The sequence below is a fragment of the Leptopilina boulardi genome, unplaced genomic scaffold, assembly GCF_019393585.1.
Source record: "Leptopilina boulardi isolate dan_hultmark-lab unplaced genomic scaffold, ZJU_Lbou_2.1 LbouV2_107, whole genome shotgun sequence".
NCBI classification, from domain to species: domain Eukaryota; kingdom Metazoa; phylum Arthropoda; class Insecta; order Hymenoptera; family Figitidae; genus Leptopilina; species Leptopilina boulardi.
Window position 1 is genome coordinate 220,230 of NW_026137649.1, and position 17,176 is coordinate 237,405.

The following is a 17,176-nucleotide window of genomic DNA, read 5'->3' on the forward strand; positions in this document are numbered from 1 at the left end:
TTAACTAAAAAATATTATTACCACAATTTTATTTTCTTTTTCCAAATTTTTAACCAATTATTTTCAAAAAAAAGAAACTTAAAAATGTGTCTATCAATAAATATTATTCTATTTAAAAAATATTTGTAAACCTATTAAAAGTATTTTATCTATTTATTTTTATAAAATAGTGTTTGTTTAACTAGAAAAAACAATTTCTATAGTTTTATTTTCACCTTGCAGCAACCGTTTTGATTGGAAATCCTCTGTTTCATCGTCAATCATCGTTCTGATTTGAAATAATCAGTTGCATTGTCAGTTACCATTTTTGCGTTTTGAAAGAATCAATTGCAACGTCACTTACCGGTATTCTTGGATATCCTGCATTTCACTTGTCATTTTCTGCTTTCGTGTGAGGTAAGAATTTTTAATAAAAAATATTGGGATTTTGATTGGATTTTCCTAATATTATATTCCCCGCGATATTGCGGGTATAAATGTAAAGGGATTACACAATCGATATTATTCTTATTTTCAATTATAACATATTGCCATTTTAATTTTTTTAATATTTAAATATTCAAAAAGATTAAATTTATTAATTTATTGAATATTATTATATTATTATTAATTTATTCTTATAAAATAGAATTTATTTAACTGGAAAAAATTATTTCCATAATTTTATTTTCTTTTTCCAAATTTCAAGTCAATTTTGTGGAAAAAAATAAAAAAAAAAAATCGTCCATGGGTAAACAGAATTATTTTTAAAAATTATTTTTTGCATTTATTCTTATAAAATTGAGTATGTTTAACTAAAAAATATTATTACCACAATTTTATTTTCTTTTTTCAAATTTTTAACCAATTTAATATGTAATACAATCTGAAGAAAGGGACATTAGAAGCAAATGAATTGTAGGTTGTGTTTACGACAGTTTTACTTGAACTAAAAGTTTATTTTTGATTTTGTAAGACTGATATCAGATTTATTGAATATTTTGAATGTAAAGAAGATATATTAATATTATTTTGCATTTCAAGTTGAACTTCTTTGTGTATTTTCACTTTAAAATTTCACAACATAACCTATAATTTTATCTTTTAAAGTCCCTTTCTTCAGATCACGTCACATATTAAAAAAAAACTCAAAAATGTGTCTATCAGTAAATATTATTATATTTAAAAAATATTTGTAAACCTATTAAAAGTATTTTATCTATTTATTCTTATAAAATAGTGTTTGTTTAACTAGAAAAAACAATTTCTATAGTTTTATTTTCACCTTGCAGTTATAGTGTTGATTGGAAATCCTCAGTTTCATCGTCAATCATCGTTCTGATTTGAAGTAATCAGTTGCATTGTCAGTCACCGTTTTTGCGTTTTGAAAGAATCAATTGCATCGTCACTTACCGGTGTTCTTGGATATCCTGCATTTCACTTGTTATTTTCGGCATTAGTGTGAGGTAAGAATTTTTAATAAAATATTGAGATTTTGCATGGATTTCACTAAAATTATTTACCCCGAGATATCTCGGATCTAACCGCAGATGGGATAACACAATCGATATTGTTCACATTTTTACTTGAGAGGCTGATAGTAAAAGTGGGTTATAATTTGAATGGGAGTAAAAATGGGTTGCGAGCAAAAACGGGTTAAGATATTTTGATTAATTTATCTATTTAGAAGAGATATTGATGACTATTCTTTGGGACGCATGAATATTCCCTTCATTAGATTTGGCGGATCTTTTTTGGTGTCAAATTAAAAATTATCGAATTTACATTTAGTAGAATTAAAAAAAAAAGATTTTCTAATGAGCCCAATTTTAATATAAAAAAATTACTATTTAACAAATTTCTGATTTTGTAGAATTTCTATTTAACTGGACTGTGATAGAGCAGATTTTCTAATATATCGAATTTTCAAGTAATACAATTTCCATATAAAAAAATTTTTAATGTATTAGAATTGTTCTTTTGTCGAAGTTCTATTTATCCAAATATTCACTTAAAAGTGTTTTAATAAACAGAATTTCCAATTAAAAGAATTTCTATATAAAAAAATTCTCATTTAACAAAAGTTTTATTCAAAAAATTTCTATAGAATCTAATTTTTATTTGATAATGTAGTCATTTGACAGAAATTCTTCTAAGCTAAATTTTTAAGACAATTCTATTAACCCTATAAAAAGAAACTGAATTTTCTCACCCTCTAAAGGGTAACTGGGGTGTCCATACACCCTTCAAACTTATGTAAAAAGGTTTCTATTTGACATAAAACTAATTATATATAGTGATTTATATTGGTTTTTAGTAAGGAAAACAATAGTTTTACTGATTTTTTGATAAAATAAAAAAAAAAAAAACTTGAAAAAAAGAAAAAAAAATGAAAAATTTGTCAAATTTGTCTTTTTTTAAAAAAATGTTTTAGTTTTTCGAAAATTTGACTATTTAAAAATAATCTATCAGATTTTGAAAGGTGAAAAAATATTGTTTTTTGCATTAATTAAAAAAATATAATTTCTTGAACAACTAAAGTGCAAAAAAATAGAAGAAAATTGACCAATTGAAAAAATGACAAAAATTAATTATTAAATAGATTTTATCAATTAATATTTATTAAAATAGGTGTTATAAATAAAAAAGTTCACAAATTGAATATGCATATAATATATGTGAATATATTATTATCAATTATAATTCTCAATTGAAATTTCATATCAAGTTATAAATAAAAAATGTTTTTTCTAACAATATATATGTTTTGTTTAAAAATGTATTTTTGCAACACTAACCTCTAAAGTTAAATTAAATTTTACATAAAATTTAAATTCACTTATTTTGTGAATTTTGTAACGTTAGGGGGTAACAATAGTTTTTAATTTGACACTACAAAAATTCCGTCAAGTCTAATGATGGGAACATTTTCTTTTAAAATTATTATTTAAATAAATATTTTAAACCTGAAATTACTATAAAAACCCATTTTTGCTCGCAATTTTTTTATATCACACTTTTGTTCGCACTCAAATTTTACTCCACTTTTGCTATCTGACCCTCACTTATTACTTATTGCCATTTTAATTTTTTTTATATTTAAATATTAAGAAATATTAAAATTATTAATTTATTAAATATTATATTATTATTTTTTTACTCAGGTCTTGTTGTGTTACGAGTCTATCAACTTGGATCATTATTGGAGTTTTAATTGAATTTGTTGTCAACAATGCTTTTGCTGAATGTTGTAAGGAAACTTTGCTTTGCTGCATTGGACTAGATTCTGCGTGTGTCGTGCAAAAAGCATTATCGAATGTCATTATAGAAACTTTTTTTGATAAACCGTGTTATTGTACATGTATATAGTTTTAAGATAGATTTTAGTTAATTGTTTAACATTTATTATTGTAATGAGTGATAAGAAAAAAGAAACAAACAAATCTCCTCCATCACGTGCAGATATTGAAAATGCACAACGTCGCGTTGAACAAATAAATGCGATTAATAGACGCAATGTTTCGCGACAATTTGTTCCATTGTTGCCAAGGCGTAGTGATAATAATTCGGGCAGTAATCATAATTCAAATAGTGTTGATAGTAATCGTATTCGTACAGTGTACAGTAGATTTACTCCCTTATTTCCGCGTCGTTGTCAACAATCTGACAATGGTCAGAATTGTAATGTGAATCGAGTACGTCGACAGTTGTTTCCTCCGCGTGATGAAGAACATTTAAATCAAGAACAAAGTGCATCTACAAGTGTTAATTTTGTTTACCGTCAAGATCAATCTCAAGAAATAATACCCACGAATCATCAACAGTTGTTTCCTCTTCAACAAGACGCACATTTAAATCAAGAGCCAAATGCATTGCCAAGTTTCAATTTTGTTTACCGTCAAGATCAATCTCTTCAAGAAGACATCTCCGCTGATCATCGACAACCTGAGCAACCTTTTCTTAACGACGAAAATACTGTAATGTCAATTAATGACAATTCTCAGCCTTTTATATCAAACATCAACAATGACGATAGAACTTTGTCGTGGCAAAAAAATTTAAATCTTTTAAATATTGAATCAAGTGAATCTGGCGATTTGGGTGAAGAAAATGAATTTCAACGCTGTCCAATTCCAAGGAAGCGATTTAAATTAAATTTAGGCAGTGATAAAAGAAGCGAAAAAACAACAAACGAAGCTGAAAATGAAAAAAACACGCCAACAGAGAAATTTGAATTACCAAAATCGTTATCGACACAAAAAAATTATGCCAACGAACCACAACCGTCAACAAGTAAACAAGCTGATGTACAAGATGCAGTTTCATTTATATCAATGGTCACAAAGAAGTCAATGAAGAAAACTACTGATAAAATACAGAATACCCGTAAAAAGACTCCCAAAAAACAATCATTGAAAAACAAAAAAGAAACACCTCAAAAAGTCGATAAATCATCAACAACAGCAGTAGACGACAACGACGATGATGATGATGATGATGATGATGATGATGATGAAGATTTAAAACTTCAAACAAAATTTACGATAAAGACTGGTTTTTCTGATTCTTTTTGTTGCTGTCCAGAACTTCGGGATTTGGTCATTAATCAAGTGAAAGTGCTATCGAGAATGACTATATTGGTTACAATTTTTATAAACTTTGCACTTCGTCATCCCACAAATGATTATTTACGTAAAATCTGGTCCGAACAAGGTCCCGATTATAATTCAATATTTCCGTTGTTTAAAGAAAATTCTACAGAACCAAGAACTGATGCAAAAAAAGAAATGCATAATAAATTGAAAAATGAATTTATTCCTCAGTTTAGTGAGTTCATGGGTGGCAAATTTGAATTATTTAATTGCACAAATCTCTCTTCTCAAATACAGGAAATGGCAATTCAATTAAATGTCAATTACTTGACAAATCTTCATTATCATGCCAGGAGTCGACTTGCTACGTTCTTCAAACATGAATTATTTAAAAAAAACAAATCTACAATGAAATTGAATAAAAAGGAAACTACAGAACGCCAACAGGAGCGAACAAGAGTTTACCGTGAAAAAAAATTAATTCGTAGATTACGTAACAAGAAAAAAAGGGAGAAGTGGGCAAAAAAAAAGAAAAAAATAAAACAACTGTATCGAGAAGAAAGAAGAGCAAGACGTGCTGAATTAGAAAGGTTACATCCCTATGAGCCGCATGTGGAAAAATTAATTTTTAGAAACGTTAAAAAATTAAAACAAAATCGCGATATAATACAAAGACAAATTGTTTATGATTTACCTCCAAAAGGCAAAAATAGAGGTAAAAAATATCGAGAACGTTTAACATTAAAAAAAAACAACAAAAACTGGGAAAAACCATCACGTAAGAAAAAATCATCGAAGCCATCGACAAAAAAAAGTAAAATTATTAATTCTAAAGAGGCCACAAAAAAAGTGCAGGACAATGAAGAGGAGGAAGAATTGAATCATAGGAAAATCATTAAAACAAAACTTGACAATCTTCTCAAATACAATGAATGTGATAATGAAACTCTGAAGGCCTTGAATTTGGAAAATTTGGATTTTCGAGATCTTAAAAGAAGAAAGGAATGTCACAAATTTTTTATATTTTTTCATCGTTTACAAGATTATTTTGCACGTGAAGGAATCAAAAGTTTTATTCTTGTACCAATCATGAGTCCTGGTCTAAAGTACATTACGTACACGAATACGGCGTTAAAACTGTTGGAAACTGAATTGAAAAAAGTAGCACCAGATTATACATGTACTAAAAAAGCACCGGAAAAGTTTACCGTCAATGAAATTACAGCACAAGAACTCATGCACAAAGACATTATTTCGCCATTAAAAGAAAAATCAAAGTTGCTGCATGCTGAAAAAATTGGTTTGGAAAGAAATTTTCAATATTTGGAAAAAGCAAATAATCCAAAAAATTCAGAAGAATTGTCAAACATAAAAAATCAAATAAAAGAAATTACAAAAAAATTGACTCCAATCAAAAAGGAAATACAATTGGAGAACAAACGACATCAAGACATTAAAAATCAACGACGTCCGGAGAAAATTAATGAAAATGATGAAAGATGGAACAACATGTTTGACATATCTAAAATACAAGTCAACAAAGAGAAATTGAAATTTTCCAAAACAATAATGACGGATGGTGTGGCTGTGTCTGTAATTTATAATCTTGTTAAACCAAAAAATATAACAAATTTTTCTCCTTTACAGCAACAAGAATCGCGAGATTTAACAAAATATGAAGTGTTCAAGGGTCTTGACCCAGGTTTGAAATTTGGATTTGCTGGAGTAGAAAGAAAAATGAATGATAATTTCGATATTAAATGTATAGATAAACATATAAAAATTTCTACAAAATCTTACAGATGGCAAACTCAGGAGAATAAGAGACAAAGCATTCTTTATAATGAGACAAAAAATTATAAAAAATATTATCACGATTTGCAAGTAAGTGAAAAATATCGTGACAAAGTAAATCACAAAGATCCTCAACAAATTTTAATATCAACAGAATATTTATTGACAGCGCTAAAACGAAATCAACCTTATTTTGAAAAACGAAAAATAGCGGCTTTGAAATGGGACAAGTACATGTCAGTACAACGTGAAACAGATCTCTTAGCAAATTACATGGTTGGCGATGTAAAGAGGAAACAACTGTTGGTGATTGGATCACCTGAAATATCACCATGGATGCGTGGCCACGTGCGGATGCCGTTAAGAAAAGTTGTGAGGAGATTAATCGAAAAGCAATCTAAATATCCAAATTTACGAATTGTTTTTATCGATGAACATCGAACCACAAAACTTTGCAGCACTTGCAACGAAAACATGGACATTTTCAGAAACAGAACAGCTTATTGTGCATCATGTAAAATCTCATGGAATCGTGATGTAAACGCGGGTAGAAACATTTTAAATTTGGGACTTGTGAAATTGGGAATAATAAATAAAGAACAATTGCCAAATTGGAATGATTTTCGAGCGTTAAAAAATATCCAAGATTGGAATGAATAGGGGGAGATTTGTCTTTCCAATAGTCTTCTCACTAGATGAGGGGTAAAGGGGTTAGTTTAATACTGACTCTTTTTTACATGTCCGTAAGGACGTAGGGAAAAGCGAGGCAAAGCCGCTAATGTAACTCTATTTTTTATTTCATTATATTTTCGCGCGGTTATTTCAATTGTTTTTCAATTTGAATAGATGGTAAAGTAGATATTTTAATGAAACAGTGGAGAATCTAATTCAAAATGTGAGGTTAAAAATACAAGTAATGATTATTTTTTATAAAATATCTCAAATTCTTTTAAAAAAATGTACTAAATACTTATGTTTCAAAGATATTCGGCCATTTACTGCAAGTTCGTACAGTTTTAACGGCTACAATTTTCTTCCTTTTAAAAATATAAGCAAAAACGTCGCTGCCCCGCCATAAGGGGCAAAGCCGTTTTTTTGCATCTTCTTGAAAATAATTAAATTAAATAATCATGCTTATAATAAATTAAAGAATTATTATTAAAATTTGTTGTTAATTAGTTTGAAATTAATTAGAAAAAAAATCACGTAAATTGATGGTGTAATAACGAAAATATTTAAAAATAAACGTTACATTAGCGTCTTTGCCCCGCTCTCCCCTAGTAATGCACACTCTGAGAAACGGTATAATTATTTGTTTCAGAGCCAAATAGATATTTATTTGTTTTAATTAAAACTTTTTATTTGAAACAATTAATATCCCCATATCTTTACATCCATTTCAATATACCAATATCACAATTCATACCATCATTCACCATCCATCTTACTTTACACACATTTCTACTGTATTTCCTTTCTTTCTTTTGTCGCACGCTCTCTTCCAATAACATTTTAATATTAAATGAAAGAAATAAAAACAACGAGGCGATTATAATCTACAACTTCAGCAATGGGCAAAATAGAAAACTTGAATTTCATTATGTAAAATGATTGGCCTTAGGGGTCATCTATAAAGCAAGTGATACATTTTTTCGAAATTGATTGGTCCCTTTAGGGGTTGGAGGGGGGGGGGGTTAAAAATGTCTAAATTGTCCACGATTCAATGTATTTTGTTGTCCATTATGGGGGTTGGAGGGGTCAAAAATCAGTACAAAATTGTCCACGTGATATAGGCCCCTTAACATATATACGTGATATTGCATTATGGATGACCCCTTAATTATAGAAATCTATTATCGCCTTTTTTAACTTTTACAATTTACTGTTAATTTAACAATTATTGTCATTAATTTTTTTCTCTCTTAAAGACTAAAGATAAACAATAATTTGGGTTAACGACAGTTTTATTTTTGACTCTATGTATTTCATTTAATTTAAAAGGTCGCAAATCTTATTTTAGTTTTAAGTTGTTAAATATCAAGGTGCGAGAGAAAATGGTACAACTTATAGTAAGTCACTTTTATTCTGATTATTTACTATACTCTGAATATACAACATTAGTGACTTATATTTATTTGATATTATTAATCAACTGCAAATTCTATTTACGTCAACACAATGTTTCTCTTGACTCTACTAACTGCATGTATTTAATATTCATTTTAAATTTTTTGTTACCACTTATAAATATTTTAGTTGAGCGAAATTCAATGTTTTGAGAGAAAATTTTGGTAGGCCTGATTAAACCCTAATAACACAAGATATCTTGGTATATATTGATAATATCCCGCAGATATCCTAGGGATGTCCTATGGATATCAAAAGGATCTCTTAAGAATATCCAAAAAATCGGCGGTTTGGATATCCTTTGGATATCCCATGGATATCTAAGGATATCTCTATAGACTTTCATAAATGTCCTCCAGATATCCCATAGATATTTTCAGGATATTCTCAGTATATCTTCTGAATGTCAAAAAGATATTCTCAGGATACTGTTTTTAAAGTCATTATGAGACTACAAGTGAGAATATTCTGAGAATTAAATTTTATATAAATAAAATAAAATGCAACTTGTTTTTCGAGAAAGTTGTTTAATTTGAAAAATTATTAACTAATTTTTTTCTCATTCGTGATTCATTCCTTTATTCATATGCTTAATATTGTCAGAAAATAAATTGGCTTTAAACAATATAAATTCTTCCCCTCAAACAACGAATAACTATTAATATTAATTATACATTAAGTGCATGAGTTTATTTAAAAACTTTGAAAAATGCGTTTCAAATCTTCATTTAAAATAAATTAGAAGCTCATAAGATTTTTGTTTTTATTATATTATTATTCATTATATTAGCTTAACAATTTTAACCTTTAAAAATATATGTTGAGATATTAAATATCCCGTGAATATCCTAAGAATATCCTGAGGATATCCCATGGATATCCTGCGATATAATATCCAATAGATATGTTGTGGATGTCTTAGGGATATCCTATGGATGTCCTGTTGATGTCCCACAGACCGGCGGTTTGGATATCCTAGGGATATCCCAAGATATCCTGTGGACCATTCTAGGATATCGACCATCGATATGGATATCCTTTTGTTATGAGGGAATGATTTTACTGCTTACATAACAAAGAGGAAATTTTTGTTGGTATAGTATACCAAACAGTTTTCTCAATTTGTACGGATATAAAAAATCATTAATTTATTATTTTGGTTTTACATAATACATTATTTTATTTTCTCGCCTACTAGTTTCGAACTGTTTACAATACCTTATCAAGGTTTTTTCATAATTACTACTTTAACAAGAAGCAAATAATAAAAAATCATTATTTGTAATTATCAGATATATGCTATTGAATCTACAGCTTTTCCGCCAAAGGCATAAAAATTATTGATTCAAAAATGCATATGCTATAGAATTTGTAAAATAAATTTGTTGAAACAATACTTTTTCAATAGCATATTTTTCTCTAATGGACATTTAGTTATAGTCGAATCAGGTGCACTCTAAATCTGAATAAGTGAAATTTCACAGATGTGGTACTTTAATAATTGTTATATTTTTGAATAAAAGTTAGAATAGGTAGATATAACGTATAGACGGTATGCATCTGTTGCATTAAGAGGTGTGCGCATACTATATACTTGATAGACCAGGCAGCATCATCAGGAGCACGGTGTGTGCTACTGGTTGTGCATGAAACCGGGATGATGGTGCGCGAGGCGGAGGGTGCAGGCCAAGGAAATGGACCAATGGACGCATGCCCATGGCCTCAGTGGAGCGCGCGACATTGTGCCGAAAGCACTATATCCTCTCGCACTGCCTAGCTTATTTCGTTCCCCCTTCGCGAGTGACAACCCTCCCCCATTTTCAAATTAAACATATTTAAGACGGGGGAACATAATTTTTCTTTTTCGGCTGCTAAAAAAATTTCACTAAAAAAATAAGTCTTGCAACAAAAATTTATTTGTGGAAAAAACAACAGCTCAGGTTTTCAAAAACTGTTTTATTTTTGTTGAAAAGTCTGTAAAAAGTCCCCGCAATATATGTAATAACAAAGTCCCATGTGTCGTGTGCAGTGCTAAACTGTTGATTGTGGCTAGAGTGTGGTGAGTGCGCTCAAGAGTGTGCAACGACCGAGTTTCGATATAGTGGATATTTTTCTAGCGTTTTTTTTTTTTTTTTTTTTTTTTTTTTTTGCAAAACAGAAATATTCGTTAAAAGTTCCTTTTTTATTAACTGTTTTTTAAAGCACAGATTTTGTATTTGTTTCATATCAAAATAATGATATTGTACAGAAACTGAAATGATAATTGTAAATATTTCTTTTTCGTGTAAAAGACATTATTCACCTCTGAAAGAATTAAATTTATTTATTTTGAAATAGTTAAAGTTAAATATATTTCCAAGGAAAAAAATATTCTAGTCTGGTGTTGTCAAAAATGATAAGTTTATTACTATATTGTACAAATTTTATTACTTATTTCAAGTCGAATCTTTCTTCGCGTACATAAATTACAGTAGACTTGACAAACAAAATGGTTGCAATTACCATTTTTAGTCTGTACGATATGATGCTGCTGATTTTTTACTTATTAAAAAATTAATTACTTACTTTTAGTTTAAGATAGTACATATTTCAGAACTTGAAATTGATTTTTATTTAAAGATGGTCTATTTTTCTTAATTCGAAATTAATATTATTTTTTAAATAACTTTAAAATCAATTTTAATTCAGGAATTTTAGGTTTAAAATGGATCACCTTCTTAATTTTAAGGAAGGTTTACTTGCTTGAATTTAAGATAAATTAAATTAATGAAGGTCCATTCTACTGAATTTAAAAAGAGCTTATTTTAATTTACGGATTCTCCACAACCTGAATTTTAAATTAGTTTTACTTAATGAAACCCCATATTCCTTTAATTGGAATCAATTTTATTTAAAAAGGGTCCATCTTCCTGAATTTAAAATAAATTTATTTTAAATTTAATCTAGTCCGAAATTTCTTAAAATTTAATTTAAATTTAATTATCATTGTTATCTTTATTACTATCATTATTATTATTATTATTATTATTTATAATTCTTTATTAATATCCAGTAGAGTGCACTTGAGACTCGTGAGAATTATTTTCAATGGAATCTTGATAATGAAAGATCCTTGAGATATACAGGAGATATTTTATAAAGAAGAAATTATTTGAGAAAAGAAACTTGTGCTCGAAAAAAGAGATTCTCGGAAGGATGTTCAGGTAGCTTCTCAAGTATGCACAAGGTTGTGTCAAGGATACAGCGACTTTTGCGAAGGACTAGAAGAAGAGCCTCCTGAAGAACTATAAAATTATATGAATTAATTTTCTTCAAGATATGAAAAGTGTTTCTTAAAGAAGATTACCCTAGTGGCGTCCAGGAACTGTTCTCCTTAGTGGGCTGTGAACTGATCTTCCTGATGGTCCTAACAAAGATTATTCTGAAGATCCCAAAAATAGAGTTACAGAGAAAGATTATCCTACAGGTCCAGAAATAGATTTTTGCAAGATCCATTAAGAACATTATTCTTTAGATTCAGTACAAAATCATTTTACAGATGCAGAGAATGGTTCAAGTAAATGATCTTCTATAATAGGTAAAGTAACTATTCTACCTGAAAGTGGAGAAAAAAATCTATTTGGAGGTTCTTCTTTACGGAGATTGTTATTGAACTTGAAAGCGATCATCAGCAAAATCCAGGAAAATATCTTACTAAGAATTTTGCAAAAAATTATCTCAAGAACTGAAATTAATGAAAAACATCATAAAAATACCATCAAAAGTATCTTGAGAAATCAATTATCCTGAAGATTCGGAAAGAGATCGTTTAAAAATTAGAATGTAAGAGCTTTCAAAAGGACAATAAGTGGAAAATCTAACAGGAACAGTGAGAAGTTGAAGGATTCGAGGTCTTGCAGAGAAAATAAGATATTTTGGAAGAAGAGAAATTGCATCGATTCAATAAAGTCAACTTGTGCTGGTAGAATGTGTTGAATTCGAGGACCATAACATTAGTGGTGAAAAAAATATATTTCTGTGAGATTGAGAGTAGTGTATCGACAATAGAGAATGTTCAGCGGAATCGGTGCACGGGTCAAGGAACGAATGTTAGGAACGAATGAATTATCGGATGTTCGAGAAGCTCGATGCATTCGCAGGAAGCGCATTGAATTGATTCGCTTTTTTTCGTTTTGTCCTACTTTCCGGTTACCTGAAAAGTCCTCCATGTTGAAATCCGGTCATTGAGTTTTGCGAAAGAGCCGGGACGACGACGACTACGAGAAGAGGTACAGTTCCAAAGGCAAAAGCCACAACGTCCATCTTGAAAATAAAATGTGCAGGATAATACGATCTGCCTAATTACCTCAAAGGACAAAGGAAAAGGTGAGCAAAAAAGTTTTTCTTTAGCGACTAATAATTTCATAAATAATTTTCCATAATTAATACCAATTTAAATAATTGAACAAAGAAATGGAATGAAACTGAAGTTACCAACGTTGATTCAACGAAAAAATAAAATTTAAGGATTCTAATTCCCATCAATAAAATACTTGAAATTACTTGAAATTTCGGGATTTTCGAAAAAAATCCGTGACAAAAAATTCAAAACCACTGCTTTTTCCGACTTAAAAGCAATTTTTCTATTTTTTGAAAGGCTTCTAGCATTGAAATAAATAATTATTAAACGAGAAAAATTGCTTCCGAGTCGAGGACATATGAAAATTACTTGAAATTTCGAAATTTTCGGAAAATCCGGGACAAAACAATGATAAATATTGTTTTTTTTTATTTCAGGTTTCAGAGGGTTGAAAATATTCAAATTTTATTGATGGGAATTGGAATCCTTAAATTCTATTTTTTTGTTGAATTAACGTTGGTAACTTCAGTTTCGTTCAATTTTACATATTTTTGAACATTTTTTGGTATTACCATAGATTTTGAACTCTTTTCTACACAATGCACACATTGTGCAGTTTTAGTTTGACTCTGCACATTGGACATTTAAGTAGCAGATTATTATTATTTACCACATTGTCGTGAAACTCTGCTCTTACCTTCGGGTTATTATGATAATTAATTATAACTTTCGCGTACTAACATCTTAGGAATTGTTAAAATACTTCAATTAAATATTGTTTATCATTGTCAGCTCCCTTTATCTGTTAAAATTAAATTATTATTATTTTTCTCAGTATATTGCAAATTTTTTTAGAAAATTTGCAGTATAATATTGAGTTTCATATGTACCGCTTGTATTTTATGACAAATGACTCAGCTCTGACAGTTGAGTATTTGGGGACATTTCACAAAGTGTCTTTGGAGAGCTTTTGGAGTACACGTGTGATCCCTCTCTTTGGTAGAATACGCCTTATTAACGAGAGCCCCGATGCGAGAAACGTGCCTCTGATAATAACCCATCGTGTTCACCAGTTTATGAAGACTTAGCAACCATTGACTGGAATATTGTGACATGAAGCAAGAGAGAAAGAGAATGTTAGAGGTAGTGGCGAGGAATGAAGAAGACAAATTGTAAGGTGGATGAGAGAAAGTAAGAGGGAGGGTTGAATTGGTACAGAATCACAAGGCTATCGTGTAATGAAATATGCATAGGATTAAGAGCGTTATTCGACGAAGAAGAACACTTTCCTGGTGCATAGTCTACTGTACTGCTTCCTATATATTTTATTCAATTCCTTTTGCCTTTCTGCTTCTCTGAAGCTCTTAACCAACTTCCCACCCCCCCCTTTCTCTCTCTCTTTCTCTCTCTTCAACACTCTCTTCATTAAGAAACACAAAAACGCGTAAAAAGTCATCTCTTTCTCATTCTTAAGCTCTCGACACTAAATTTTCTCTTTGGACTTGATGGTAATCCAACATTCTACTCGGCTTTCATTTGTATATTTTAAAAAGTTTTTTTAAATTAAAAAATTTTCACTGGATTAGTGTATACCTACTTCCGAATTAAATACATTTAGTTGAGTCACAACAGAGAGAAACGTATTCCAGCTGAAAGTGCATATTTAAAAAAAATTTTTTGTCAAATAAAATTTTTTTTAAATGAAAGCTGAGGTTTCTTACGATGAGGACATATTGATGAAAAAATGAGCCTACAATATTTAATCCTTGAAAATTAACATTTTATATGAAACACAGGCGTATAGTCGTCGCTTTTGTGTTGGTGCATTTTAACCCTGTGGGCAAAAAACCATGTTCGTTCTAAAAACGTTTTAAGGACGTTGTTAGAACGTTTCATGTCCGCCAAATAATGTTCTGGAACATTTTAAGAACATGCATGTTCAAATAATGTTCCAGAACATTATTTGGTGGACATGAAACGTTCTAAAAACGTTCTTAAAACGTTTTTAGAACGAACATGGTTTTTTGCCCACAGGGAAGTTACCCTTTACTGCCGTTTGAGAAATCATGGTGGGAAGTAAATTTATTATAACCCTAAGGCAAAAATGGATTCATTATTAACTTGTAAGCCAGTCTATAAGAGTAGTAGTATAGGAGGGCAGTTTACCACGCGTCGACGCTGTTTTTATTTATTTATTTATTTAATACAAACGGGCAATAACAACTTTGCCCAATCGTACAAAGTACTAATTAACATAAAAGGAAATAACAATAATCAATTGGCCGCATTAACATTATTGTCGTCGCTAAATACTAGATTGCGTAATTCTTTAGAAAATACATTGAACGAAACTCCGAAAAAATTTAAATCATTGTTATATTGATTTGCCTCACGAATAAGTCTATGAATTACCGAGTTACCCATATAATTAGTTCTGGCAAATGGCAATTTAAATAAAGGAACATTTCTTAAAAATCGTGTAGGTACAAAAAGTCCAAAAAGACATTTCATTTTAATATTTATAAAACTTTTTAAAATAACAATTGGTTGCATTCTGATTTAAAAAAATACTTTAGAATTACTAAAATGGAATTCTGCATTTTGTTTTTGCAGTGAAAGTTTTGGCCAATATAGACGATGAACAAAAAGAGATTTACTCCGTGGAGATGACCGCCAGGTTAGCGCCGCGTCGAGACTGTCTCGACGACGACGTTGATGAGGTTCCCGAGGGTCATCACTCAGTCACTGCTTCCGCCCTCTGCCATTGAGAGGAAGCTAATTCCTCGTCGCAGTTCTCAGTGATGCCGGCCGTTCCACACCAACAAGGTAAGCCATTTATGTATTTTTACATTACATTGTAGTATGTCAGTGGGAGATAAACGATTGGTTCATACATTAATGGGAAGCTTTAATAGTGGTGCAATGTGGACAACCACCAAAGACCTAAGCTTGCCATAATAATAAACCAATAGTAAAAAAAATTTATTTCTTTAAATTTCTATTATTTTTTCGAATATATTATTACAAAAGACTGTTATACTTGAAACCTTAATCATCTATCGGTATCAGTTTTGCTAATAATAATTGGTACAAAGCTACGGCGCCTTGGCTTCTTCTCCAATTTGGTCCTTCCTTTCCTCTCTATCATTTTCACGACCCCTCTTCTAAAATTTACACTTGACAAATTGTGCAAGGGACTTTCATTATTTTTCTTAATAGAAAAAAGTTCGCCTCACTCCCACCTCCCAATTCCATTTAACCATATAGTTAATATTACCCTCGAAGCAGTAGTAAATCACTCGCCAACCGTTTTCCGGCATTTTTTAATTTTCACTTTTTTTCCTCTTTGATCCAACGCTCTTGTAAAAAGACTTGTATTGATCTCGTATTGTTAGACTTTTTTTCCACATCCAGTCTACTTTCCATTACATTTATGGTTTTGTTGATTCAAACTGTTTATAAAAATGGTAAGTTAAAAAAAATTATTTTATTAATAAAAAAAACAATTATATTACTGCCAATTACTTGAACACTGCATTTTCCATTGTGATACGTAGAAAAAATTTTTTTTTTCCGTTTTCGAAGGACGAAGGCTTCCGAACGAGCGGAATTAATTGTGTATCAATAACAAATCTCCTCGGCACTTTAGAAGTGCGACACTACTTTCTCCTACAAGTGTAAGAACTCGACTCAGAAGACAAATTAGTCCAAAATCAAAACGTGAGATTTGCTTGCATTTAACACAACAGTTTGAACAATTTATTGAAATTCAACTTATAGAGCAACGGTCAGACAAAACGTCGAATAACAAAATGTCAAACAGCAAAGACGACGAATGGATAAAATGTCGAATCTTTTTTTTGAGGTGAGTTAACTCTCTGTCTAAAATGTCTATAAAATGGAGACGCTTGCTTTTCACCGAACGGTCTGTCTGTTCGACGTGTTGGCTTTTCGACATTTTGTATGTTCGACGTCTTTGCTGTTCGATATTTTGTCCGTTCGACAACTTGCCATTCGACATTTTGTCTGTTCGACGTCTTGACCGTTCGGTGAAAAGCAAGCGTCTCTATTGACATCCTATAAAGAGTTAACTCACCTAAAAAAAAAGATTCGATGTTTTGTCCGTTCCTCTCCACAAAATGGAGCACCGTTAGACAATACACACAAAAAACATGCCTAAATAAAAAAGACCCCTTTCTTTGTGGGGAATTTTCTGCTTACTTCCAATTGTTTTTAGTGAAAATTTGAATACTATACGTATATATAAATTAAGCTTTTATTTTGATACAGGTCACTGATGAGGGTAACGACAATTCATGAAGAATGCAAAAACTTTGCTACATCT

General features: G+C 30.2%; 1 long non-coding RNA gene across 1 annotated transcript; it reads left to right on the top strand.

Annotated features, from left to right (window-relative positions):
• Positions 1–10,221: 10,221 nt before the first annotated feature.
• LOC127276918 (uncharacterized) lies at positions 10,222–16,729 on the top strand. The gene is made up of 4 exons (XR_007842278.1): positions 10,222–10,551; positions 11,545–12,857; positions 15,445–15,657; positions 16,417–16,729. It is a non-coding gene; the product is annotated as an uncharacterized LOC127276918 (long non-coding RNA).
• Positions 16,730–17,176: the final 447 nt, after the last annotated feature.